Source organism: Heterocephalus glaber, unplaced genomic scaffold (genome assembly GCF_053883595.1).
Source record: "Heterocephalus glaber isolate CG9 unplaced genomic scaffold, H.glaber_assembly_v1.0 deba00001532, whole genome shotgun sequence".
NCBI lineage: Eukaryota > Metazoa > Chordata > Mammalia > Rodentia > Bathyergidae > Heterocephalus > Heterocephalus glaber.
In genome coordinates, this window is record NW_028258330.1 from 29,346,900 (window position 1) to 29,374,157 (window position 27,258).

General features: G+C 47.5%; 2 long non-coding RNA genes across 2 annotated transcripts; both read right to left on the minus strand.

Moving 5' to 3' along the window:
- Window positions 1-434: 434 nt before the first annotated feature.
- Window positions 435-10,149, minus strand: LOC147824734 (uncharacterized). Its single transcript, XR_015442034.1, has 2 exons — window positions 3,527-10,149; window positions 435-2,134 (listed from the first exon to the last, which is right to left on the minus strand). It is a non-coding gene; the product is annotated as an uncharacterized LOC147824734 (long non-coding RNA).
- A 3,977-nt stretch (window positions 10,150-14,126) lies between these two features.
- Window positions 14,127-26,794, minus strand: LOC147824735 (uncharacterized). The gene is made up of 3 exons (XR_015442035.1): window positions 26,450-26,794; window positions 25,677-25,840; window positions 14,127-20,913 (listed from the first exon to the last, which is right to left on the minus strand). It is a non-coding gene; the product is annotated as an uncharacterized LOC147824735 (long non-coding RNA).
- Between the last annotated feature and the right edge of the window lie 464 nt (window positions 26,795-27,258).

Sequence of the window (27,258 nt, forward strand, 5' to 3'; positions counted from 1 at the left end):
GAAATTACATATATATTTTTTCTTTAATAAACTTTTTCTTTAGTGAAAAGATGTAGAAGCTAGCCCAAGATTTGCTGCCTGGTATATGCCATGGTTCCATCTGTGAAGGTATTTTTATTTTTTTCTTTCTTTCTCCATTTACTTAGTTAATTTTATTTATTCATTTTTATTTATTTATTTAGAAAGTCTCACTGTGTAGCCCAGGGTGGCCTTGAACTCACAGTAATCCTCCTGTCTCACCCTCCTGGTGCTGGGATTTACAGGCGTGTGCCACCATGCCAGGCTTATTTTTTCTTCAAAAAACTTTTCTTCTGGGAGAAGAAGAGGTTAGTCCAGGAATTCCTCTGTCCCTCTCGCCGCTTTCCCCATGGCTGACATCTTACTTCACATGGCACATTTGTCACAACTAAGAGATTAGCATCAGGACATTGCTGTTCGCCAAACTCTGGGCTTTATTTAGGTTTCACCCATTTTTTCACAATGCCATTTTTTGTTCCTGGACCCAGTTCAGGGCTCCATACCCAATTTCCCTGCTGCTGTCTTAACGTTTGTCACAAGTAACCAACCAATACTGATGTGTCATTGCAGTGCACACTGTGTTCAGATTTCCTGTTTTCCCAAAGCCTTTTCTCTGTTCCCAGATCCTGTGCTTCCCAGGCTTCTCCCAGCCCCAACAGCTTCAGCAGCAGGATGAAGTCCTGTTGGGCTGTAACCCCAAGCGTGCGTTGCCCAGGTGCACGCTCCTTCCCTTGTCTCTGATAACCCTGAGGGCTCTGAGTACTGGCCGCTATCTTTTCTGTCCCTCCCTTGGGACTTGTCTGACGTTTTCTCGTGACCTGACAGGTTGAGTCTTGGGAGGTCCACGGAAGGGAAGTGATTGTTCCCACTTCCTCTCCAAGGCTCGGGCTCCAGGGTTCCTGAACTGGGTCACCTAAGAGGCAGCTGTCTCCCTGCCATTCTGCCGGGCAGAGTCACTGGGCACAAGCCCTGGTTGCAGGGTGGGCGTGAGGCTTCATCTCCGCAAGGGCAGAGCATCAGCAGCGGTTGTTGGAATCTTCTGCAAAAAGTTCCCTCTGTTTATTCACTCATTCATTCGTCCATTCGTTTGTATCAGTATGGACTTGTGGTGCTAAACACTGGATTATCACCCTGTATGGCCCGTTTTCCTGCTCACATTGTCCTAGCTCTGGCGGGGCTCTTCCCTCTCCTGTGCACTCCAGCATGGGAGTGTCAAGCCCTGTGTGCATGAAAGCAGGTGTGTAAGAACCCCTTGTGTGTGGAGGCAGGTGTGTGAGAACCCCTCCCTGTGCATGGAGGCAGGTGTGTGAGAACCCCTCCCTGTGCATGGAGGCAGGTGTGTGAGAACCCCTCAGGCACCATATCTTGCCTCTCCATGGACCTGAGAATACTTGGGGCCTCTCAAAGTCAAATATGCTGCCAAAGAAGTCACTGGTGCCCCTGAGGCAGGCAGGTGGGCCAGGACAATCTGGAGAGGACTGTGATACTCTGTCCTGTTCTGGGAGGAGGGACTCAAGGTCTGTAGCAGATCCGGGGTAGGATGCATGCCCGGTTGCCAAGAAGAATGTTTCCCACACATCCCCAGGACCCTCTGACTATGGAACCTGCTTCCTACTCCTGTCCTACTGGATTTTCAGCTTTCCATTCTTGTCTTGGCTGAGAAGCCACCTGCACCAAGAAGCTGTCCTGTAGCTCTTCAAAGTAGGTCTCCATAAATTCCTGCTGACTGATGGCTGAGTCCCCCTTTTACAGAGTTAGGGTTCCCAGCTCCCCCTCGCCAACCTCCCTCAGCCTGCTCAGACTCCTTCCCATTCCAGCCCAAATGCTGAGCCCCAGGAAGCCTTCCTGCACCTCCACACCCGCTACTCTGAGGAGCAGCTCTCTTGACCTCCACCAGCTGCCCCCAAGGCTTGCCCTTTGCGCATCCCTGAAACCTTCCTGCCTGATTCTTTCCTGTCACTATCTCTACCCCACAGAGGACCTTATTCGTTTGGGTTGGTTTTTTAAAATCAGGATGTCTGAAGGGAATAATAAGGGTATTGCAAATAAGATTTCATGAGTTTTGAGCCGGGTATTTAGCTCAGTGGTTCTGCTGCCTGCCTCAAAGCACAAGGTCCTGAAAAAAAAAAAAAAAGATTTTATGAATTTTTTTTAAAGGAACCATTTCTGCTTCACAGTTCAGGAGTGGCAGGTTCAGGTGTGTGTGTGTGTGTGTGTGTGTGTGTGTGTGCGCACGCGCGCGCGGGTGTGTGTATCTGTCTGTGCCTATGCACACACCTTCCTGCCTGTAGGTGGCCATGGCAGAGCCAACTCCACCCCAGAGGAGGTTGGGTGTTGGCCACTATGTGGGTATCTGGAGCAGGGTGTTTGTGGGGGCCCTACACCCTTCCTCCTGCTCACATTGTGATTCAGTCATCCCTGGAGGCAGCACTGGCAGCTCACTTGGGAGCCTCAGGTGCCAGCCCCTGGTAAAGCCTGGCATTCTTCTTGCTGCTGGGATGAAAGGGCTGATCCTGGTGTCTCTGGCCTCACCCTGACTATGGCACTGTGCCCAGCACTGGGCATACCTGGGAGGCAAGTACGGGCATTGTGGGGAGGCAGGGAGGTTTGGCAGGAGTCATCTCAGTTAGTCTTCGCCCCGCTCCGCCATGCAGCTGAGGAACCAGTAACTCTGAGTCCAGCCCTTGGTTCCAGGACTTCTGGCTCGCAAGGTGTGGAGGTTACTTTATACCATGGTCTTAGGGAATTGCAAACCCAGCACAGCCATGAGCTCCCCCTTCTGGCCCCCTGCAAAGGCCACTGTTCTTAGATGCCTAGAGATGTGAGTGAGCCCCAGGCTCTGCTATTCCCTTTCCTCTGGAAGCAAAGAATGTTAGGTATTTGGGGTGTCTTATTTGGGGTTCAGGATTCAGAAGTCTTAGTTGGTCCATGTAGCTGAGGTTGCCTTGGCTGGGATCTAGGTTACCCCTCCTTTCTGTTATGCATGCCACTGACACTGAGACCAAAACTTTTAAAGTCATTTTCCCCACCATGATCACAACATAACACAATATGGTTATTATAGAAACTCAAAAACAGCACAAAAATATATGCCTACTGCTGAGAACTTACTACTGTTTGAAGTTTGACATATGCTTTGGAAAGATTTTTTGACATCTTTAAAGCTAAGCTTGTACAGTTTTATACAGATATGATCCAGCTGTGCATATGCTTCTATTGCTTAAGTAATGCCGTGGATACATTCTCACGTTCCAACTCATTCAGTTTAATGGCCTGCCAGGATCCTACATTATATATGTCCTTTGATCAATTTGCACCAGTCTCTGGCTAGCAAACATTTAAGGCAGTCTCAATTTTCAACAATTCTAAGCAATACTGCAAATGAACATGTTTGAGAGTCACATGGAAAAAATTCATTCCTAGATAAATAACTACGGATGTAAATGGAACATCGAAATTTGACAGAGCCTGCCCAACTGCCTCCCCCAAATGCTCTGGCTTAGAATACCTCTGCGGCAAGCAAGCCCCCATTTGCCACCAAGGACCTGAAGATCAGATGTGTTCAGCACCCAGACAGCAGATTCAGAGAGGAGGCTCCTGACCCTGTGACGACGGAGTCTGCAGAATTCCCAGATCAGAGGAACTTGTAGGCTTGGGATGAGAGAACCTCAGTGAGAACTTTACATTGATAAGGTGTGTTCATTGAGTGACTTTGGGGTGGGGAGCAAGTGTTGTGTCTCACTCCAGGCAAAATTGACTTGGGACCTGTAATTTTATTCAGACGTGATTTTAAGTTGAAGACATGCTTGTTTATCTACTTACCTGCCTGTTGATCTGTCTGTCCATTGGTCCATCAATCCATCCATCTGTCCAATCTGAATTAGTTTCTGCTGCTGCTATAACAAACTGCTACAGGTTCAGTGGCTTAAAACAACACAGATTTATTATAGTTCTGGATGTTGGGAAAATCAAGGTGTCAGGTTCCTTCTGGGGGCTCCAAAGGAGAATCTGGTTCCTGGCCTTTTCTGGCTGCTGAAGGCTATTACTGGTCCTTGGCTCATGGCCCTCATCTAGCTTCACAGCCAGGACTGTAATATCTGTCTCTCTCTCTCTCTCTCTCTCTCTCTCTCTCTCTCTCTCTCTCTCTCATCTCTGTTTCCATGGCCATTTCTCTGGCACTGACTCTCCTGTCTCCCTCTTTTATTTATAAGATTCCATTGAGCCCACCTAGGTAATGTGAGATGTGCCTCCATCTCATGATCCTTAAGCCAATCACACCTGCAGAGTTCCTTCTGTCTTCTAGCCTACTCACAGATTCTGAAGATTAGGACATGAACATCTTTGGGAAGCCATTATGTGCTCTATCACTTTTTTTATCCTCTACCTATTATATCAATTCCTCTGACCCCACTCCCCACTTTCCCTTACTCTCTTGTTTCCTTGTAATCCCTGAGGCTATTAACACTGATTTCACTATAAGAGTGCCTTGCTGACTGAATGTGTGCAATAATTGCCAGTTGAATGAACAAATGAATGATATTTAAGAGAGTCCGAAATTTCAGTGAATCAAATCAACAAGCTCAGTTAGAGAACTGGTTTTTCAAACTCGTGGGTTCTGTAAACATTTACTTGAACTTAATTTTTATCATATATTTATTTTAAAAATTAGTTAAAACATACCCTTAAGCCGGGTGTGGTGGTGCATGCCTGTGATCCCAGCACTTAGGAGGTTGAGGCAGGAAAATCACCATGAATTTGAGGCCAGCTTGGGCTACACAGTGACTTCAAGACCAACCTGAACTGCATAGTGAGGCCCTGTCTCAAAAAAATAAAAATAAAAAAAGAGACCATGTACCTCAAGTGTGTTGTATCTCAAGTAGTTTTGTCCGTCAAAATTATTTTGACTATATGACAGTAAATGCTTTAAATTGAACTCATGAGTTTATCATAATATCATTATTCTCCTTTTTGTTTATTGAGAGGAGAGTCACTGACTCAAAAATGTGAACACTTCTCCCCTGGGACAAAGTTGGTGCCTGCCATGTCCAGGGCTTGTGTTTCAGTTCACAGTCACTGGGTCAAGACTCCCAACCTTAAGTCTGTTCACCTCCCAGTCACTCACTCATGAGTCATTTATTTATTCAACAAATTCCAGTGGAGCTGCAGTCCTTGGGTGCTGGGCACAGGCCTGCTGGCTCTTCATAGATGCTCGAAATATTTGCCCGTGGTTGAAATGCTCACTGTATCCATGTGAGGACGTAATGCTCTGTCAGTCCTGGGATGTCTACAGGCTGGTCTGGGAGGAGCACACAGGACTGGTTGGTTGTCTTTGATAAGATGCACTAAATGCCAATCAGAAAGGTCTGAGCAGGGATGACAAGCATCAGTGTCCATCTGGGAAAACAGGACAGAGTTCACAGTCTATAGTGGCCAAATCTTAAAGCCTTGCAATCTTGGCCTTGGGAGGAGCCCTAAGGATGCAGTCCAAGCAAGATGGCTCTGGCAGATTCCTGTTATCCCCATGCCCCAATAGAAATCTATTTTCTGTCAATTCATGATTATCACTTTTTTTCCTTTTGGTGTTTTGAAGCAGGATCTTGCTATGGAAGTCCAGGCTGACTTTGAACTCACGATATAGTCCAGGCTGGCCTTGAACTTGCTGTGATCCTCCTGCCTCAGCTTCCCAAGTGCTGGGATTACTCAGCCACCACTCCCAGCTCCGTCAACTCATGATTATTAAAAAATTAAGGCTGGGGATTTAGCTCAGTGGTGCTGCCACCTGCCTCACAAGCACAGGGTCCTGAGTTTAATCCCCAATACCAACAAACAAAAACCAAAAAAATGATGCAAAAACAGCAAGGAAAATTTACCTGCCCTTCCCACCTCCAACCTGCAAAAACAGTCATTTATGAGCAGCTCAGTGCACATCTTATAAAATATTATGCTTCATAAATATTTTTATACATATATATGTTATGATTTAAATATGAAATGTTCCCCAAAGACTTACCTTGAAGGCTTGATTCCCAGTGAAGCAATATTCAGAGAGGCGAGATCATGAAAATGTTAACTTTATCAATGAATGGGCTATTTATTAGGGGGTGGGGCCATTCTTTCCTCAGAGGAATTAGGTCATGAGGGGCATGCCTTGGAAAGGTATATCTTATCCCTAGCCCCTTCTTCTCTCTTTGGTTCCCCCCACCCCCTGGTTCTTGCCTGCTATGAGGGCTTTCCTGTGCTGCAACCTTCTGCCATGATATTTCTGCCTCATCACAAGCCTAAAAGTAATGGAGCCAGGTGACCATGGACCAGAACCTCTGAAACCATGAACCAAAATAAACTTTTCCTCCTTTAAGTTTCTTGGGTATTTTGTCACAGTGACAGAAAGCTGACCAATACAATGTATATATAAAACATTTATGATCTAATTCATGTTATAATTGTACTTCTTGTATATATTTGTATTTAACATACAAAATTGCCTTGTACTATGTATACTATTTTGTAAATGACCTTTCTCACTTTACAATATCTTTTTCTAGATAAACACAGAGATCTAAATTTATTCTGTCTGAAAGCTGCATGCGATTTCCTGTTGTGACTGAATGGTACTTTTTGTTAACTAGCCTCCTATTCTCCTATTGATGGAATTTTAGGTGGTTTCTCCCCACCCCTACCTTGGTTGTATTATTAAGTATACTGCAGTGTTCATAGAAATCTATCTTTTGTCCTCATAACAAATTCTCAGAATAGGAATCATTGAGTCCAAAGATGTAGATATTTACAATTTTGAAACTTGTCCTGAGAGGTGATTTTCTAGGAAGGCTGAACCCTCTTATAGTCTCTTTTTCTTATTTGTTTGGTACCAGGGATCAAACTCAGGACCTCATGCTTGCCAGGCAAGTCCTGTGTTGGTGAGTTAAATCCCCAGCCCATCTTATAGTCTCTTTAAGTGGGTATGAAGTTCTTTCATACTAAGCACATGTCAAGTGCTCTACTGGATTGGCAAGCAAGTGTCATCTGTTGCCTGGCACATGGAGAACAATCCAATCAAGTGACTCAGGAGGGGACAAGCAAGTGCTTAAGACTTGTTGGAAGAAGGGACCAAGGCAAGTCTCAAGCTACTTCCAGAAACTTTCAGAATATATCCAGAAAGTGCCCCAGGACTGAGTGCCTTGTTTAACAGGGCAGCCATCACTCAGCTTCAGCTCACTGCCACTTAGGGACAGAGACACAGGATTATCCTGTCTTCTTATTTTTCTTAAAGGAAATTAGAAATGGAGAGTTTTAAAAAGTGAAACCTCCTCATTTTCAAATGATGATCAGACTCACCAGGGGCAGCATACTATTTCAAAGAGTGATTGATAGAACAGTGGGGACTTCTGCCATCTCAGAGGTCAAGGGCAGTGGTTTCATCCCCTCAGCTGTCACCAACATGTATACCCCCCTCCAGAGGTGCTGTATGAGGATGTCCATGTGACCCATCTGTTCCTGCCCACTTCTGCACAATTCTCTTTATCCCAGTGGCATTGTGACACTGCTAGCAGGGCCAGGCAGCTTCTGGCTGATGCCCAGGTCATTCCTGGACACTGTATATCACCAGTCCTTACTGGAAACCTGTGCAGTAGGCTCCAGTCTCCTGCTCAGTGTACAATGCAAGGCTGAAGAAAAAAAACTAAAACAAGGCCAATTGTGGGGTTAACTCTTTACAACCGGCACTGCTTACAGCCTGTTTTGGGCATAATCAACAATGCAGTCCTGGCATTGTCTGGGCACTGGGACTTGGCAGTGCTGCCTGGGGGATTGTAGTGCCCAAGAGGGGCTGAGTACCACACTCTGTTGGGCCTGGCCTCTACCCTGGGAGATGGCTCCTCAGCCAGTGTCAGGAGCAATTCTACATAATTTTGGAGAAAAATCATTTCACAATTAAAATTATGATTAGACCTAGTTTTCCTGCCTATAAGCCACCGATGGCATATCAAGACATAACTCCATTTTCACCTCTGGTCACAGCTAAACCCTCAATGGTCCAGTGATGCTGTGATGCTCCAGGATAGGATTACATCAGCTGAAGACATTCTGGGAAGGGACAAATTCCTAAATCCACATAAGTTCCTTGTGACCTAGGATCTTCATCGCATAAGTTCCCCGTTGTTCTAGGATTATCACTGCTGCCCCCTGACTCATACTCTTAATGTACAAATAAAGGTGTGGCAAGCTCCGGGTCTTTTGTCTTTGCTGCCTAGAGCAGCATTGATCAGGCCCAAAGTTCAACTTCTTCTCTAAGTCTCATTTCTGTCTATATATTAATTAATTCACCTTGTGCTGTCATGGCTCACAGGAGACTAGGACTCACTGCAGGAATTCCAGTAATGTCCCCTTTCCTGGTTCCCTACAAGCCAGCCTGTGTCTCCCTGGGCCTGGTTCTTGCCTACCCTGAACAGTTGAAGGGAAACCCATAGCTGCACCTTCCCCACCTCCATAGCCAGCCTCCAACATGACTGAGGGAGCTTGATTATACTTCAAAATGTCTTTGTACTTACTGTCTGTAACACAAAACAGCCATGTCTGTAAATTCCATGGCTCAGAGAGCAGTGCCAACAGGGTTATTGTGTAGAAGAGAGGCAAAGAACATCACATACCACTTGACAGTTCAATAAACGATCAACACAGGCTGGAATGAGCCAATCTTTTTTGTCTTAAAAGGAAAAGCATTAACTTAGGGGGATTTTAGAAGCTCAATTGAGATGATACTAAAAAATGTAAATGCAAGATTTGCCATTTATAACATCTCATTCCCATCTGCCCCCTATCTGCCCCCACAGGGATTGCTTCCTGGGTGGTAGTGTGGCTGAGTACCTGTGTTCGTTTGTGCACTGCATAAGGGTGATGAGTCGTTTCACTGGTCTTAGAGATGCGGATGGCAGACGTGGTGTGTGCACACTGCTAGTGGCACATGGGCCTGTTTGTGAAGGGGAGAGAGTGAGCTCCTTGACCCTGTGGCACCTGCCTGAGTTGCACAGCAGTTCTGTATACTAACTGTGTCAGCCATAAGCACTCTAACTACCCCCAAACTCAGCAGTTAAATCAGCAATCGCCTGTTCCTGTTCAAATGTCTAACGTTGACTGAGGGTTAGTTCATCTAGCCGAGGTGCCAAAGGCACATCCAGCCATTCCCCCATGGTGGCCATCTCTGGCAATCAGCTCACCACATTTTGTCTCCTTTCTCTGCATCCCCAGTTTCTTACCTTCCCCAAACCCTGGCAAAGTGTGGCTGCCTGTTGTTTCTCAGCATGCCCTGTCTCAGTGCGTCATAATGCAATGGATTGTTTCCCAGCACTCATTAGGAGACTCAGGGAGACCCCCAACAACTAGCAGCCCAAGCAGCCTGCGACTACTGTGATGGAGAGAGGGGTCCCAGATGCTAGGGCCGAGTTGAGCGCGTCCAGGCTGGTGACAGTGCCTCTCCAGCCACATGCTTCATCCAGCCAAGGAAAGAAAAGCCACAACTGGGGCAAATAGGTTGCACAAGGGACTTACTGCATAGTGGTTGAGAACCCAATTGTGACGATTTATATCTAGATGTCACCCAAGGGCCTCATGTGTTCATAAGTGGGGCTCCTGGAAGGTGATTGGATTATGGGGTGCTGTAGGAGTCCGGGTCTGGTCAGAAGAGGTGGGGCACTCGGGATGTGACCTGGAAGGATGTATCTCCCTCCTTGTAAGGCAAGCGGCAGCACCACTGAGCAAAATCCCTGGCCCCTGTATCTCCCTCCTTGGCTCTCCCTTCTCTCTCCACTTCCTGGCTGCCATGACCCGAGCACTTTTCTCCCATTGCCTCTTCTGCCCTGGAGCCAGCTGACAATGGACTGAAAACTCCAAAAAATGTAAGCCAAAATGAACCTCTGCTGCTTTAGTTTATTGGTGTCAGGTTTGAGTCCCAGGAATAGGGAAAATGACAAGAATGGGCTTTAGGGTGAGACTTCCTAGGTTCAAAGTCCAGGCCTGCCATTACTCTCTGTGGACAAGTACTTCAGCTTTCTATGCCTCTGTTTTCTCATTTGCAAAATGGGATGATAATAATAATAATAATAATAATAATAATAAAAAGAAGAAGAAGAAGAAGAGGAGGAGGAGGAGGAGGAGGAGGAGGAGGAGGAGGAGGAGGAGGAACCAGAAGCAGCTGTGAGGATTAAATAAATTAATCCTTGTAAAGCAGTGCTTTCAAATGGAGGCACTGTCTGGAGACTTACGCCTTGTGACAGCGGTGAGGGAAGCTGTTGGTATCAAGTGCCTGGAGGCCAAGGATGCTCCTAAATACCATACAATGCACAGGACAGCCCCCCAATGTAAAAAATGATCCCCCCAGTGTGCTGCTGGTCCTGAGGTTGAACACACCTCACTGTGGTGTTCAGAGCACACAGGTGAATGTTAGTTCCATGGGTTAGAATCCTCGTTATGGTTTAGATCTAGAATATCCCCCAAAGTCTCATGTGTTCAGAGGCAGGGCTTTTGGGAGGTGATTAGATCATGGAGGGTGCTGTTAGCAACTGGGGACGTGACCTGGAAGGATGCATCTCCCTCCCTGGCTTCTCTCTCTCTCTCTCCCCCCTCCCCTCCCCTCCCCTCCCCTCCTCTCCTCTCCTCTCCTGTTTCCTGACTGCCATCAGCTGAGCACCTTTTTCGATGCCATCCTGTTTCTGCCTTGTTGCCAGCCAACCACAGACTGAACTGTGAGCCAAAATACACCTCTTCTTTAACTTGTACACATTGAGTATTTCAACAGTACTCAATGACAGCTCACTCCAGGGCCTCTGTTGGGGTCACTTGTCACTAAGGCCACATGACCTGTGCTTGTGACAAGAACGCTTTTCTTAATGCAGTGTAGCCTCTAACATGTATTAATAAGGATAATGGTGATGTTGCTGCTATATTTATTATTGTTATTCTTATTCATGGTAAGAGTTCCCATTTTGTGTGCACCTTGGATAGGCCAGGTACTTAGCCAGAAATGATTCACATTTCTTAGGATTCCCACAGTGAGAGTAGCTCTGATTAACCCCACTTTGCAGAGGAAACTGAGGCTCTAGAGGTGAATGCCTCAGCCAAGATGCCAGGAGTAGGGAGTGAGTCCAGATGGAGGAACTCCAGCCCACCACATACAGGGCTCCTGTCCTTTTCTGTCGGATCTCATTAGTCAGGGCAGTGAGGATGAGGGCAGGTGCTCAGAGGAACTGAGAGCAGCCCCAAAAGTCCTGTTGCCCCCCTCCCCTTTGAGACAGGGTCTCACTATAATTCAGGCTGGTGTTGAACTCACTATATAACCCAGGCTGGTCAGGAACTTGAGGTGATCTTCCTGCCTTAGCCTTCTGAGTGCTGGGATTACAGGCGTGCACCACCATGCCCACCCCTGTTGTCACTTTTAGGGGAAGTCCTGCACTAGGATGCTAAAGCCTAGCTAAGGCCCTGCCCTCTGCTGTCCCCAATGAGCTACCTTTGTGGTTGCTGGAGAGAAGCCTGGCCACACCTCCACTGGCTCACCCTGCTGTGCCTCATTCTTGGTCCCTGGGTTTTGGCCAAGCGAGCGCTCACTTCTATGGGCTCCCAGCCTTGCATGTGTTCCCACAGCCCCACCTCTTGCCTGAGAACTTTGCTCCCCTATCATCTGATACAATTAGCTTACAAAGTTCCCATCTCTATCCCAGCCTTCCCTTTTATAGTTAAGGAAACTGAGGCCCAAGAGGGAAAGTGGCATATCCACGATCACACAGAGCTTGAGTAAGGGAGGTTGGTCCACAGCCCAGGATTTCCAGAGCCCTGGATGGAGGCCATCTGGAGGGAGAAGGAACTCATGCATGTGCAGAGAAAGGCTTTATGTTTGGGGAAACTCTGCGCAGCTGTGAGAGTTCCACCATCTGAGTCCCTGGGGGAACATATTTCCCTCATACACTGTGCTTGTGAGCCTCTGGCTACTGTCTGCAGGATAAGAACTGGATAGAGGCCGCACACCAGCTGGGCAGCCATGGACAAGTCATTGGCCCTGTCTGAATCTCAGGTGGGTGGAGCCTAGAAGCAGCACAGATTTGCTGAGTTAACATTTATGGAGACATCCTGTTCCAAGCACCTTGTTTGGCTTTGTAGTGCCTGGTATGGCGGGCGACAGTATGTCTCTGCTGGATGAGGGAATTGGCCCTTAAACCACTCTGCCCTGGGTGGACTCTGCCAGCCTCCTGGTTGAGAGGCCAACTCTGGGAGCCCAGAAGAGGTCCTTGGACAAGGGCACCTAGAAGATATGTAGGAAGACTGTGATGAGGTTGTGATCCAGGGAGAGGGAATTGTGGTATGGAGCAGAACAGTGGGAATGAGGAGAAGAGACATATAAAGGGTGAAATTCATTCATGCACCTTGGGATGTGGTGCACTGCAAGGAGGGTTATCAGAAGTGGTTCTCTGAGTGCTTGATGGTGCCATCTGGTAAGACTCGGACCTCAGAGAGGGAGTAGGATTGGTGGAGGAGAAGACGATGCATTCAGATCACACGTACACCTTGGTGCCTGCCTTAGACCATCCAGCACAGGTTTGAAGAGCACTGGTGTTGGTGCTAGCATCCAGGGTTTGAATCCTGGCTCCACCTCTTGCTAACTGAATAAGGCTGGGTGGGTCTCCTCATCCCCCTGGGTGTTTCCTCATCTGTAGTAGCTCCTCTGCCAGGGGGTTAATGTGAATGGTAAACTGAAACCTGGGTGTGTCTGCTGCTAGGCATGCAGCAAGTGCTCAGTAAATGTTTGAAGTCAAAATCACAACTGAAGACAATCATGCTATGCATGTAGGATTTGTGCACTTTTCTGCATATACCAGATATTAACAAAACATTGGAAACAAACCAAATCAAAGGATTGTCTATTTGTAAGACTCTGAACAAATATTGTGGATGTGCTGAGTATGCATCCCCTTGCTAAAACAAGGGGGACTTGCAGCCGTGCTGCAATTACCCCAGTAGAACTGCAGGTGTTTTACATCTCCCTGTATTTTCCTCTGGCCCATTCTGGCCTTCCCAGAAAATTCACCCAAAGAAATGATTGCTCCTCTTCACTGCTTAGTGATCAAATGGTGACACAGTCAATGACTTCTGTTTTGGTTTAGTTGCCGCAGTTTTCAGATTGTCACAAAAACACACAGATGCTGGTAATTTCCCAGCAAATCAAAAAGCAGCGAAAGGAACGGAGCTGTGCACCAGCATGGGGTGCCAGCAGATTCACAGGAGGCACTGACTCGCAGTTTTCTCAAAAACCATAAATAGAGCGGAACAGCCAATTTTATAATTAACTGGGAATCGGTCTCCAGTTAAGTTTCTGCTTGTGAAAATGGCCAAGCTGTTGCCAGGAGAGAGGCTGTGTGACTTGTCTCTTCCTTGAGGCACTGGCAGACTGGAGATTTACCACATTTGAATACATTTCTGGATGGAATTGTTTGCAGCTCACAGTTGACCTCAGTGCATGGGAGGGCAGTTGGGGGAGGCATGGCTAGGGCTGTGGGTGAGGTACTGACAAGACAGGCCATCTGCAAAAAGAGCATAGCTGGCTTTACTCAAAAATTATTAAGAAATTCATGATGGTGACAGCAGAGCAGAAAACCAAGTGTGTGACCGTTTCCAGCATGGGCCATAGGTCCCAGAAGCTGGCCCTGGGTCCTGGACCATGCCTTCAGAAATGGGAGAGTGAGTAGCAGCACCAATGGGGCTGCCTCAATCTAGGGCAAAATCCAGCTTTAAGGACTCCAGGACACAAGATCCCCCAAAAGGGAGGCAGGTAGGCCACAGGAGCAAAGTGAACACAAAAGAAACAAATAAAATCCACCAGAACAATTCTTTTTCAAGAGCAATTTGACCAGAAGTGTCCAAATTTCACAGACCCTTTGATTGGGTAAGTCTGCTTCCAGCAATCTCTTCTCCTTACCTCTGCACAAAGGTGCATAGTAACTAACACTAGAATTCTTGTTGCAAAAGGACTTGTGATTCTGACAAATGCAAACCACCCCAAAATCAGGGGATATAGAAAAACATCACAATGAAACCATTTTTAAAATATCAAAAGGGTGGTGGTGGTTTAACTTCTCCCAGACAAGTATGTCAAGTAAACAGCACCATGCAGGTAAGACTGAAAGGGCCCAGACCCTCAGCAGAGTATCAAATGCCTCTCATACCTGGGACTCAAATGGGCCTGGTGGAAAAGCTGAGACTGGGCGTGGGTGGTTTGAAGAGAGTGTCTGGCTCCAGGTTGAACATGCCTGGAGAGAATTCCAGATACACGCATGGCAACATGTAAGCATGGATAACGTGGCGGTAGTCATCGGGGAATTACTAATCTTCTATTTCATCGACTTATGATAAGAAAAATAGTTAAAACATGTAAAAAAAAATCTCCAAATATTTTCTGTTCAACTGGTGAAGCAGAAAGATCTTGAGAGAGGCAACCAATACCAGCTCTGGGTCCTACACAAGTGAACTTGGCAATGGTTTGGGCTTCATGGTAACCCAATGCAACTCACCCCATTTAAACTGTGCGAGGCAACAGTGTGTTGTACACTCACAGGCTTGTGCAACCATCACCACAAACCATCTCAGAGTTTTCATCACCCCCAAAGTGACACCATACCCATTAGCTGTCACTCATATAGTGGTGTGACTGGGCTGGGGGTGAGGTCACAGCTGCTGCACAATGGGGAGGTGGAGTGAGGGTGTGGAGTGAGGATGTGCAGCAGGTAACTGCAATGTCCACTTGACCAATGGCAGGTGGAGCCCCTGGTGTGCCGCTCACCCACTCTGGTGTCCCTCCACCTGCTCTCCCATAGAGCACCTGACATGGAGACGATCCCTCCTTTAGCTGGAATTTTAAGATGGTTTCTAGTGCAGTGAGAACTTGTGGCCCGGCCCAGGCAGTGGTCAGGACTTGTGGAAGAGGAGTCCTGTCCCTAGTAGAGGGGATGGATTACACAAAGACAGGAGGTATGAGTGGGAGATTTGGAGAACTGGCAAACTCAATACCTGGAAAGCCAGGGTCCTATGGGAAAATTACCTGTTTCTGACAATTTCACATTTCTAACAGTATTTATGTTGTTTGCTATGCTATTGCATGGAAGTTCCTTGTCACAGATTCTTGTGGGTGCGCTCCTCCCATCTCCCAAGAATGTATCTTAATCTGAAAGGCTAATTGGTTATCTGTCCTGTTTACTGGCATTTACCCAACATTTTTCCATCCTTCTATTTTTTTCTTTTTTGCAGTGTGCGAACCCAGAGCTTCACACATGCTAGGTAATCACGCTAGCACTGAGCTACACCCGGCCCATCATCCTTCCACATTTAACCTTTGCCATTTTGAATTATGACCTTTTTTAAAGCAGCATATGGATAGTTTTTTAAAGCCCAAATTGAATGTTCTTTTCCAACAGGGAAATTTAAACCATCTATGTTTATTGTTTTCTTTTCTTTTGGCCTATTTTCAGATGGAATGGAGAGATCAATAATCTTGCCAGGGATGGATATTGAGCTCAGATATCCATAGAATTTACAGGATATACTTTTGTCATATTTGTGGAACCTGGGGATATATTCCTCCTCCCTCTTGTCTGCCAAGGACAGCTAATGATCTGATGGCAGATGTGTGTCCAGGTCATTGTGGATACCAGTCTGGTATTTTGGGCATTATTACCAACTCAAACATTCCTCAAGGGGGCTGGGGATTTAGCTCAGTGGCACCATGCCTGCCTCACAAGCGCAAGGTCCTGAGTTCGATCCTGAGTACAAAAAAAATTCTTCAAGGATTCTGCTCAGCGGCATAGAGATGTAATCCCCAAGCTCATTTGAAGCCCTGGACTGTCATTTATCTGGACCATGAATCTTGCTCTGTCTTATCCTGGAAATATTTGATTGCACAAAGTGGAAATTCATTCAATGCAACTTAGAAGGAAGAGGGGAATTAAAGGGCAGGCTGCAGAACTAGGGGCTCTTAGGATAAACCACACAGCCTGAGTCATAAGACACTGCAGCCAGGACCCAGGAATTACTCTGTTCTCCTCTCTCCACAGCTACAGAGGGAAGGACTCTCTCCACTCCCCGAGGAAAACTGGCCCCTCCAGCCCCACCTCTCCACATAGTGCCTGACACTGACCCACTCACACTCTAGACTGGACTGGCTCATTTGCTGGGTGCACCCAGTGGCCTCCTACTTTGCTCTGGGCAGATCTGGCTAGGGAGGAGAGGGAATGAGGGGTCGTGTGTTACAAACAGGAAAACCATGGCCATGGCAGTGGGATTCATGAGTAAGGAGGTGGGGTGGAGGGAGACACAGGCATTTCGGGTATAAATTCAACATGGCCAGTTAAGCACTGCCCTGGGACTTTGTCACCTACCTGGTGTCCCATGCTCTCTCAGAAGTGCTCACTTCCGCACAGTGTGTCAGAGGCTGCTGGCCTTTTGGAAGGTGAAGGAATCAGAGTGGCTCGGCCCTTTCTCTGTCTTGCGTAGCAGCGTCGCTTGTTGCCAAGGATTCTAGAGAACTATGGGTCACCAGTCATTTTCCTGAGATAGCTATGTATCTGTCATTGCTGAGGGACATGCTGGGGGTACATGCTGCCAAACCCCCAGAGGGCTTCTGGACAGGGACAGCCTGGCCTAACCTCCCTCCTCTGTCCTGCTAGCCACAGCCCTGGCTCCTCTTCAGGCCCAGTGAATCCACCTCAGCAAAGGGGTCCCCTCCAGCTGAGCCCAGCTGTCCTGGGTGGAGAGCTTGTCCACGGGTGCAGGAGGAGTGGATCCAACAGGGGAAGGAACTGAAGTCCGAGTGTCAGAGGCTCCAGCTGGGCCTGCAGGGCATGTGGGAGGGCCTTATGCCACCAAGAGATATGTAACAGGGTTCTGACATGAGCTGGAACGTGAAAAGGTTTCCTCTCTTGCCTAGACCCTTGCAGTATGCTGTTTATGGTCTCCGTGCTTCAACCCTGTTCTGTATCATCTGAAGCAAACAATTCAGTCAAAATGACCCTTTAATAAGGTAAATTAGATTATGTTCTCCCTGACAGTAAGTCATTCAGGAAATGTTTACTGAGTACCTTTTATTTGTCAGGCACTGTTTACACACTGGGGCTACAACAGGGACTACAAGTCTCTTCTTCGTGACGTTAACTTCCTAGTGGGATTCTAAGATGCCTGCATGAAACTCTCAGATGTCTTCCCATCTCCCTCAGCGTAAGAAACAGACAGCCTTATGTTTCTGTAACCAACCCCCTTAAACTTAGCGCAAAGCAACACTAAGTGACTGTTAATACTATAATTATGTCTCACAGTTCTGGGGTTGACTGGGATCACCTAGGCAGTTCTTGCTCAGAGTGTCTCCCACAGTGACAATACAGGACGACTGGGTTGGAATCCTCGCAAAGGATTTCTCACCCTCATGTCTGTAGACATGGCCATCACCTGAGCTTGTCATTGCACTTCTGCCCCTCAACGACCTTGCTGTTCCTTGACCGTGAAATCAGGTTCCTGCCTCAGGCCTTACCGCCTGCTGGAAGGCTCTGCGCTGAGGCATCTGCATGGCGGCTCTCTCCACTCACTGTGCTCCTGGCACCTCGTCATGAGGAGCACCACCACCTCCCTCTGTAAAATGGCGTCACTGTCTCCTTCACTCTCTAGTCCCTTGCTTGATTTGACTCACTGACAGAGCAATTTTCAAGCCCTGATTGTCATATGTGTGCATTTGTGTACTGTCTGTGACCCTAGCAGACCGCACCTCCCACAATACCAGGTCCTGGTCAGCCCTTTTCTCCTCTGTGTACTCAAGGTTGGGAGCTGAGCTGAGTGCATCCCCATGCTCCCTCCTTCCCTGTTTGGGAGACGAGGGATAAATAGGGCATCCATGTGGAAAATTGCACTGTGCTGCACAGGTCACATGAGATTTGCAGGATTCCTGAAGGCTGATGGTCTCAGGTAGTGACTCCAAGACTTGCAAATCCCTGGCATGGTTGGTGGTGGTTTAGAAGATGCCACCTGTCTGTTCCATGACTTGGGCAGCAATCTAATTCCAACCAAAGACAGGGACTGGGATCAGAGCGGAGCAGGAAAAATCTCCTTGGACACCTAAATCATCACAGGGGCGTGTTTAAACTCCCAGGGCAGAGGCAGTCAAGGATGCTGAGAATTCATTTTTCTCATTAGCTTCTACTGATGGCAAGTGACTCTGAGTCCTCCATTTATGGTAGGGATATTGTTTTCTTTTAAAATAGGTTTAAGTAATAAGAGTGGCCCATAATTAGGGGTAAATATTTGGTAAATGATTGTACAGGGGTAACTGGATCCAGATAAACCTTATAAAGGAGCAGGTACCAGTCCACACTACAGGCTGGGGAAGGGAGCCCATGCAAGTAAAGTAAATCCTGGCATCGTGGCTGAACCAGAGCCTCTAAGCTGGGATGGAGCCACAAAGTGAGAAATGGAGCTACAAAAGGAGGGGTGGAGTCACAAATTGAGGGCCAACCTAAGCAAGAGGAGGCCTCTAAATGGAACACCAAGAATCTTCTCACACGCTGTGTTGCAGGGCCCCTGTGACTCTGTAGTGGCCTCTGCTAGATTCTGGAGGTGAAGGGAGCTTGTTGCTATATTCCAGAATCAGAGCACCCAGGCTCTTCCTCAGCTGCCTCTGTTTCTGAGGGCTGGGGATGTGACAAGTTTAGGGTGGGAGACTGGCTAATGCACCAGTCCCCCAATTCCTAGATGCCACGCTAGCTCTTCTCCCCATGGAGAGTTTGGCCATTGTTAACCGGCCTTCTGTTGGCAAAAGAGAAAGCCAAATGCTAGTGGCTGGAGGATCCAGCCTGTCAGGCCTCCTTGGTGAGCTGGGCTTGGATGGTGATCACCAGAGGCTCCTATCTACCCAACACACACCCAGGTGGCTGCTGCATGCCACAGGCTGGACATCTGTGCCTGCTTAGCCTAAAAGCAACACAGATCACCTATCAGAGATGGTCAGGGACATTTTGAGGCCTTCAGTTCAGGGTAAGTGGCTAAGGGTCCCTGCAAGCCCTGTCTCCTGAGGTTGCTGTGATGCCACCACAGCCTGAGAGATGGAGTGATTCTATTGCAGGTCTGTGTGTTTGCACACACGTGCCTTCCTGCGTGTCACTGTGTCCCCATGTTACATGTAGGTTTTTGCCTGCTGTGCATGCAGGTGTGTGTGAGCCTCTTGCCACTGTGTATCCTTAGGTGGCCTGAAGGCATAGGTTCTCTCTACATGGCTATTAGTACGATCATAAAAAGTACAATCATCATACTTTTTATTACCACCTGTATATCTTGCTGGCACTGGAAGGCTGATAGGTATGGGCATCTTCCTTCTTGGAGTAGATTTGAAGTGGCATAACACAGTGATTAAAACAATAAGCTTTGGAGCCAGAAATCCCAGGATGCTATAGCTCCCCTGGCTTAGCTTCTGTGGAATCCTGGGTAATAACTTAGCCTCTCTGTGCTTCAGTTGCTCCCTCTGTGGAGAAGAGGTCGTGAATGGCTCCTGTCTCCCAGGGTTGAGTAGCACCTGTTTCCCATAGGACCAATCGGACATCATCTGTAATCCGCTTAGAAAGTAAGTACCTTTAGAAAATGGGGACTCAAAAAGAAAGAAAGAAAGAAAATGGGGACTCGGGAATGAAATGGATCCAGCTCAGTTCTGCACCTTTTAAGGCTCCTCCAGGTAAGTGGCTTTTATTCTCCTGGTCCCTGGGAATCCTCTAGGCTGTAATAAAAAAGTTCACACACCTCTGAGCATTTCCCTTTTTCTACTGGTTCCTTCCCTTCCTGCTTGAGGGCAGTAGGAAGGAATCCTGAGGTGACTAGTTGGGCCCTTATGTGAACTATTACCATTAAGCCCATGGAAATCAGTCCAGAAAAATCTGTAGCTGGGGAACCACTTCCTGTAGCTGGGGAACTACTTCCTGTAGCTGGGAAACCACTTCCTGTGGCTGGGAAACCACTTCCTGAGCAATGGGCCTCAGCTAGGAAATCACTTTCGGGACAGTGGGCCTGAGTCCTAAGTCTAATGCTAGGTGAAATAAGTCAGACACAGAAGCTTAAATATCACATGGTTTCTCTCATATGACAAACCCAAAGTATAAATAAAAAGCAAAGTAAAGGACAGATAATAGGAAACAATGAGACAGCTCTTTTACAAGTGGGAAGGGGCCCAAAAGTTGGAGGTGGGGGGAAGTGGGGGACATAAAATGATTTACAATGGGTTACGTGCATGTACCAATTACCCACCGTAAATGTAATCACTATGTGCTACAAACGTACTGATAAAAATAAATATTAAAAGAAAAGAATCACCCCTCCTCAAAAAAAAAAAAAAAAAAAGACAACAAACCTGCTTCCTGTTGTCAGTGCTCTCTCTTGATTCCCCAGGAATAGCAGAGGCTAGAGGGGCTGAAGAAGCAGGCTGGGAAGGAAGAGGCTTTCCACAGGGACTCTGCCTACTCAGAAGATGCTGCTGGGCTCCTGCAGAGACCCAAGCTGCCCCTGCCAGTGAGAACTATGCCAAAAAGTGCCAGCATAGCCCATCCCCTTCCCTCAGACCTTCCACACTGCCAAGCATCCAGCAAAGAAAATTGCTGAGCTATTCATTTAACTGGTATCACAAATAGTAACCGAGTGATTGCTGGGCATCAGGGGTTGGGGAACAGGGCGCTTACCATCTCATGGGACTGTGAGCATTTTCACTGATGCTCTTCTTTGCCTTTAATCCTTAGAAAAGTCTTCTCTCCTCCAGAAAACTGATAACTCTCCACCAATAGTTTTCCTAGTTATTTTTAAAGTCAATTTCAGCCAGGGATTTAGCTCTGTGGTTCCACCACCTGCCTTGCAACCACAAGGATCCGCGTTCAATCCCCAGTACCAAAAAAAAAAAAAAAAAAAAGATAAAGTTAATTTCGGTGCCTGATGTGTGAAAGACCCAATCCTTTAGTTTTCGGTGTTTCTCCCCCTAACTGTTCAATTATCCCAGCATATTATGATGTAATCATTTATACTTAGGTATTTAAGATTGGAGTATAATCCATTAAAGTCCCTAGAGATTTACCATGAACAGCCTGATGTGGCACCTGTGTAGCTACCATCCAGATCAAGCTCCCATGCCCTTCCAGGAACCCCCCACCCCACCGTGCTCAGGGTAACCGGCATTCTGACTTCTCTCCTGGGGTGCAGCCTTTCACAGGTCTCGCTGTTACTGAGGGAAGAGTTTCTCCACTGACTACTTTGTGGTGTGGTTGGATAAACCTGTAACACTCCACTGAGGGCTGCCTGGCCCTGGGCATTGATTGCTCCCAGAGTCCCCATGCACCTCCTTGTACCCTGGTCTTGCCCTGAGAGATGAGTGCTATCATTGCAACCCCACTAGAAGATAGAAAGAAGAGAAGTAAAGCGAAGTGACAGCTGCTGGACACGGAGGCAGGAACTGGGACCCCAGCCACTGGACCCTAGCGTCTTCCCCACTGATCACTACACGCTACTGCTCAGGAAACTTGCCTCACTCCCACAATTACTTCTCTTACAAGAGCGCTTTAATTCATTCACATGGAGTTTAGCTTTAAAACTTTTTAGTTTGAAATTTTTAGATCCATAAGAAATTACAAACAATACTGTGGAGTTCCTGTGTCAGTTAGTGTTCACTTTGTTTCTCCAAGTGACGATATCCTTATGTAATCATAGTACATCGTGCTGTTTTTAAAGAATGAGTCCCGGACCAGGGATTTAGCTCAGTGGTTTTGCCGCCTGCTGCACAAGCACAAGGGCCCAAGTTCGATCCCCAGTACCAAAATAAATAAATAATTTTTAAAAAAAATAAATAAATAATGAGTCCCTATTCCTTAAAAATCAGAGGTAATCAGTGCTCAACAGTACCTGGTCTTCTTCCTTCCTTTTCTCCCATTAAACACCAATCATGGCCTTAATTGTGCTAATGTTATCACGTGTTAACCTTTGACCATGGATCACAGATCACGTACTTTACAAGTATTCCACAAACAATTTCATTTCATCCAGTTATGTTGTTGGTAATTGTGTGAATAAACAAAAAGTAGGAATAGGTAATTGGTGCTTACAAGAGCTTGCAGGGCTGGGGCAAAGCTCCTCAAAAGACTGCACATGCTCTGAATCAGATTTAATGCAGGACACAAATTTACAAGATTGGCCTACAAGGGCTGCCCACAGAGCCAGATATAGAGGAGTGCAGAGGATCTGTCCTTGTGCTACAGATCCAAGGGGTCCAGCAGAAGGCCAGGGCAATGTCTGGTAGGAATCTGCATCAGGAGGCCAAAGGATCTGGGAGAGAATACCAGGGGATCTGCACCAGGAGGCCGTCTGTGCTGTTAGGCCCATTGCTTTAGCACTTCAGAGCAAACTGCTCGGCATATAAGCCAGAAAGAAAGAGAAACAGGAAGGGGCTGGGGTGCCAAGTCCCCTTCCAGGGCACACCCCAGTGGCCTAAGGACTTCCCACCACTCCCAATAGCACCACCCTAGGGCCCAAACCTTTAACGTGTGGACCCTATGGGGACATTTGACACCCAAACTACAGTAGAAATATTCCAGTTCCCATTTGGAAGATTATTCTTATTTTACAGATGAGAAAATTGGCACCCAGACAGGCAGAATCATTTGCCTAAACTCATAAGTAGTCAGGATTTGAATCCAGGAAGTATGACTCTATGCACCAAACACTAGGCTAGATTTTAGTCATAGGATTATTAAATACAACCATAGACCATTTCCTTTCCCTCTGAGCACTCAAATAAGGCTCTGGGGGATCATCTGGTCAAGTCCTCCAGGTAACACTGAACAAATCTTGCTTACTGTTTTCACCTTGGCTGCAGAAGGCCTGGAGCTGCCTGCAGATCCCAAATATGGCCTCTAGGTGGCAGAGTTGAGGACCATTTGTTTTTCCGTAAATACTTTTCCCTGTTACTCAGAACAAGAAAGAGGTACGCTGGAGCCATGGGTAGCTTGGCCAAGAGTGGGGATAGATGGGGTGAGGGAGAGGAACAAGAAGAGGAGCTGTGGTATGAAGCCCATGGGGTGACCCTTGTCCTCCAAGCCCTCTTGTATTGCAGGTGGTAAAAACAACTTCCACTTACTAGAGCTTGCTTACTTAGCTTGTATTCGTAAGCTAATTTTGCACTCACAGACCCCTTGGAGGTGGGGACTGCTCTGCCTCCTGCCTGGACACATGCAGGGATGGAGCACAGCACAGGTCACACACTCGGTGACCACTTCCTCCACTTCTTCCCTGAGGCTTAGAATCCCCAAAGGTAGACTTGGTGTGACAAGGACAGGAGGCCTGTCTTCACAAGATGCAAAGAAGTTCCCTTCTGCGGCCCTCACGCAGCTGCCCAGGCCTCCTTGGCATGGACTGGAAGAGGAGCCAGGTGAGGAGCCAGTGAGGACGTGAGCAGCGGGGAAGCAGCCCCAGCAAAGGGCACCCTGCTGCCACCTACAGTCCTGGCTTCCTCATTAAGGGTACTGCATGCGCTCTGCCACCAAAACACACTTAACTTCTAGATTTCGCAGGCTGTGCATCTTTTTCTGCCCGTGAAAACAATTCTGGCTTATTCTACTCTAGTCTCATTTGGGAAATAGAGCAAAATACAAAAATGAAAAATGCAATTCAGATATAGGCACGATTACCTTTTAGTGTCTTCTCTTCCCTATGGGCATGTGTGGAATATATTTTTCCCCCACTTGATGGTATAGAATTGGAGACATTCCTCAGTTACTGTACCATTCAGCTATTGCCACAGTAACGCTACCTACCAACCCCCAACTTATCACTTAATCCCTCTTGACTCCTACGCTCCTGTCTGTGGGTGAGCTGGGATTGTGTGGCAGATCTAGGCTGGGCCACGCTACAAGCTGTTGGCTGAGTCTAGATCTGCTTCACAGGTCACAGGTCACATCCTCGGGGGATCAGCAGCAGTGCGGGACCATTGGGAGCGTGTTTGCCTGGTGATGGCGGAGCACAGAGGGTAAATGCTGCCATCCCACACATTTCAAGGCCCTGCCTGCATCGTGTAGGTCAGCGTGCCATTGGTTGGGACTCTTCACATGGCTGCGCCCAGAGCAAAGGGTCAGAAGTACACTCTGCTTCTCCAGTGGGGAGGCAGCAAAAAGTGTGGATTCAGGAAGGGTAAAGAATTTGGAGCAACTGTATCTTTTACTACAACTATTACCAGGGATTGAACTCGGGACCTTGTGCTTGTGAGGCAGGCACTGGAACCACTGAGCTAAGTCCCTGGCCCTGAAGACAGTTTTTAACTATTTTTCTTTTTAGGTATATATTCTAATAAAATCAACAATTTCCCTATTCATAGTTATTTATACAGAAATTCATGTTTTTCCCTATTACAAAACACAGTCACCACTGCCATACCTAAACCTCGTTGTTTTTTTTGTTTTGTTTTGTTTTTGGTACCGGGGATCGAACTTGGGACCTTGCGCTTGCGAGGCAGGCGCCAAAACTACTGAGCTAAATCCCCGGCCCTAAACCTCATTTTTTGAGAGAGGGTCTCACTGTGTAGTGCAGGCTGGCCTCGAACTTACTGCCTCAGTCTCCCTGAGCGGACTACCACCCCTGGCTATCCCTAAGACTCTGACTGCATCTTAGATTAGTTTAGAATATACTCATTAACTAAGCTCTTGATATAGATTGCCCCTCGATATTTGTGAAAGTCCATTTCACTGCATCATTATCAGTGTTGTGAACTGTGATCTTTTTGTTTGTTTCTTTAAAGACAAGGGAATGGTGAATAAGAAAGAGCAGGGGAGGGGTCTAGCAGAGAAGGGGCAGCCCAGGGAAGGAAGAAGGCAGGAAGTGGTAGAGAACATGTGGAAGGAGGTGTTTGCCAGGGAAGACCTCAGGCCAGGAGGGTTGAGAAGACCTGGAGAATACTCTCCTTAGGAACCTGTCCCCTCCGTGCGGAGCAAGATGCTCTACCTGGACTGTCGTGACCTGTGGTATCCGGTGCTCCCTGGGGTGGCAGCACACTGTCCTTTCATTATCCAGCTGAGAGGTCTGCCCTGTGACATATCTAACATGTGCATCATGGCTTAGGCCGGATGTTCTGCCAGAGCCACGTGGAGAAGTCGGAGGTTGGAGATCTTAGTCCTTGGGAAGCAGGAGGAGTTTGATTCTAGTCGCCCTGCAGATCTATGGGTAGGAGCCCAACTGTCATGGCAGGCAAAGCTGCACCTTCTGCTCTCTAGACTTTCTGCAGACACCTGCCCTTTTCAGAGTGCCCCTTGACAGCCTGCTAGAAGCTGCCCACAAAGTCCTCCCTAGCATCCAGGTCTCGCTGGTCCTGCAAGCTGTAAGTTGTTCCCCGCTTAGGCTTACTTAGGTTGGGGTGTCCCTGGGAGGTACCTGCACAGGGCTAAGGGCCTGGGCTTTAGAGCTACAAAGACCTGGGTTCAAATTCTGCCCTTGGAACCTCCTAGCTCCAAGATTTGGGGTGCAGTTTGAACCTCCATGAGTCTCTCTTTCAGCATTTGTATAGTGCAGATATGATAATAAAATCCTTCTGTTATTAATGATTAAATGAGAGAATGCACATGAAGCACTTGGGACATTACCTCACTCACAGAAATAGTCACGAAAGCTCTGTTATTATTTTGAAAGAAACCACTCCAGCGCCTTCCTCTTCCTGCTTTTCAAGGGGGACAAACACACCAGTTTGAATCCCACTTCTCACAGTCACTGGTTCAAATGTGGGTTTCTTTGTCTGATAGCTGCTGTCCTGTTGGAAAAGAGAGGGCTGGATGTGGAAGATGTTCTCAGGATGCCTGGGTCCCAGGCAGGGTCAAAGGCTTGGCCTCCCCCATATCACCCGGGGCTGTGTTATCTCCCGCACTCCAGCGCGTGTGTTACGCTGGGAAAGAATCCAGCTCCTGGCTTGGTGTTTTGATTTTGGTCTCCATGTGGTTGTAGGATTCTAGGAGGGTTGGAAAGGATGGAGGTGGCCCAGTGGAGCATGGTGATTGACAGCATGGGCCCCAGGGTCACATTGCCATTGACCCCCCTCAAAATACTTCCCCTCTCTCTGAACACACTTATCCCATTGCTCTTGCCACTTTCTGAGTGCTGAAAGTTCTCTTTCATGAGTGTCTTTTTGTCCCTGCCTCCTTGCACTGAATTGATTCAAAACATTTACAGTAATTTCTGTCAAGTGAAAACAGTATGGTGTGTCCTCATCCACCTTACTCACCAGTTCTAGCACCTTGTGACTCTGGGTCTTCCCCATAGTTGAAATGACCATGAAAGGTAAATGTTTTGAATCAATCAGGACATCTAGGCAGCCACAACACCTCAACTTCAGACAATAATTTTTTAAAATTTAAATATTCACCTTATATGTAATGATGTCATGGGGCCTGTGGTTATTGTTGTAGTTTCTTCATGTAATGGTACAAATCCTTGTCTGGAGAGAATTACTTCTTTGCTTGTTTATGGCTGTCTCCTCGCTGAAATGTAAACTCCATGTGTCTGTCTACCTTGTTTGCTTCCTTTGCTGCTGAGTTCCCATTCCTGTGCTGCAGTATGGTTGGCACCTGGTAGGAACTTGATAGGTATTTATGGAGAAGTGAATGAACGCCACACATAAGCACAAGGCCCTGGCCCTCAGCCTCTTTGTCCCCGATCCAGCCACTCAAATGTCAGCCAGCTCTGATGAACTCTTTCTTTGAATTCTGTAACTACCACCCCTCTTCCCCCAGAGAGCTTGACCCCAGGTGCCAAATAGCTTCTCCTTCTCAGTCCTTTAACCACAGAGGGTTCCATTAGACCTTCTGTGCAGAACATGTGAGCTACTATCCCCTCACCTGTGGGAGGATGTGCAGGCTGACAGCATCTGACCATGGGCCACAGCTCTGATGCAATCCTGTGGGGGCGGGGCGGGGGGTGAGCGCATGTGTGCGTGTTTGCTTTTCATTTACAAAGTGAGCACAGAGAGCCTCTCGGCCAGGCCCGTACCAGTCGGGGCTGTCTGAGCCAGCTTTAACCAGGGACAGTGCCCACCCAGCCTTGAGATACAAGGGTTACTGGGCTTCCCTACTCTGAATCTCCCCAGCCCAAGGAGGGAGCATCCCTGAGCTCCTAGAGACTAAGGCCCTCCCTTTTCCACAGGTACCCCTGACCTGAAGCAGCAGCTGCGGGTGC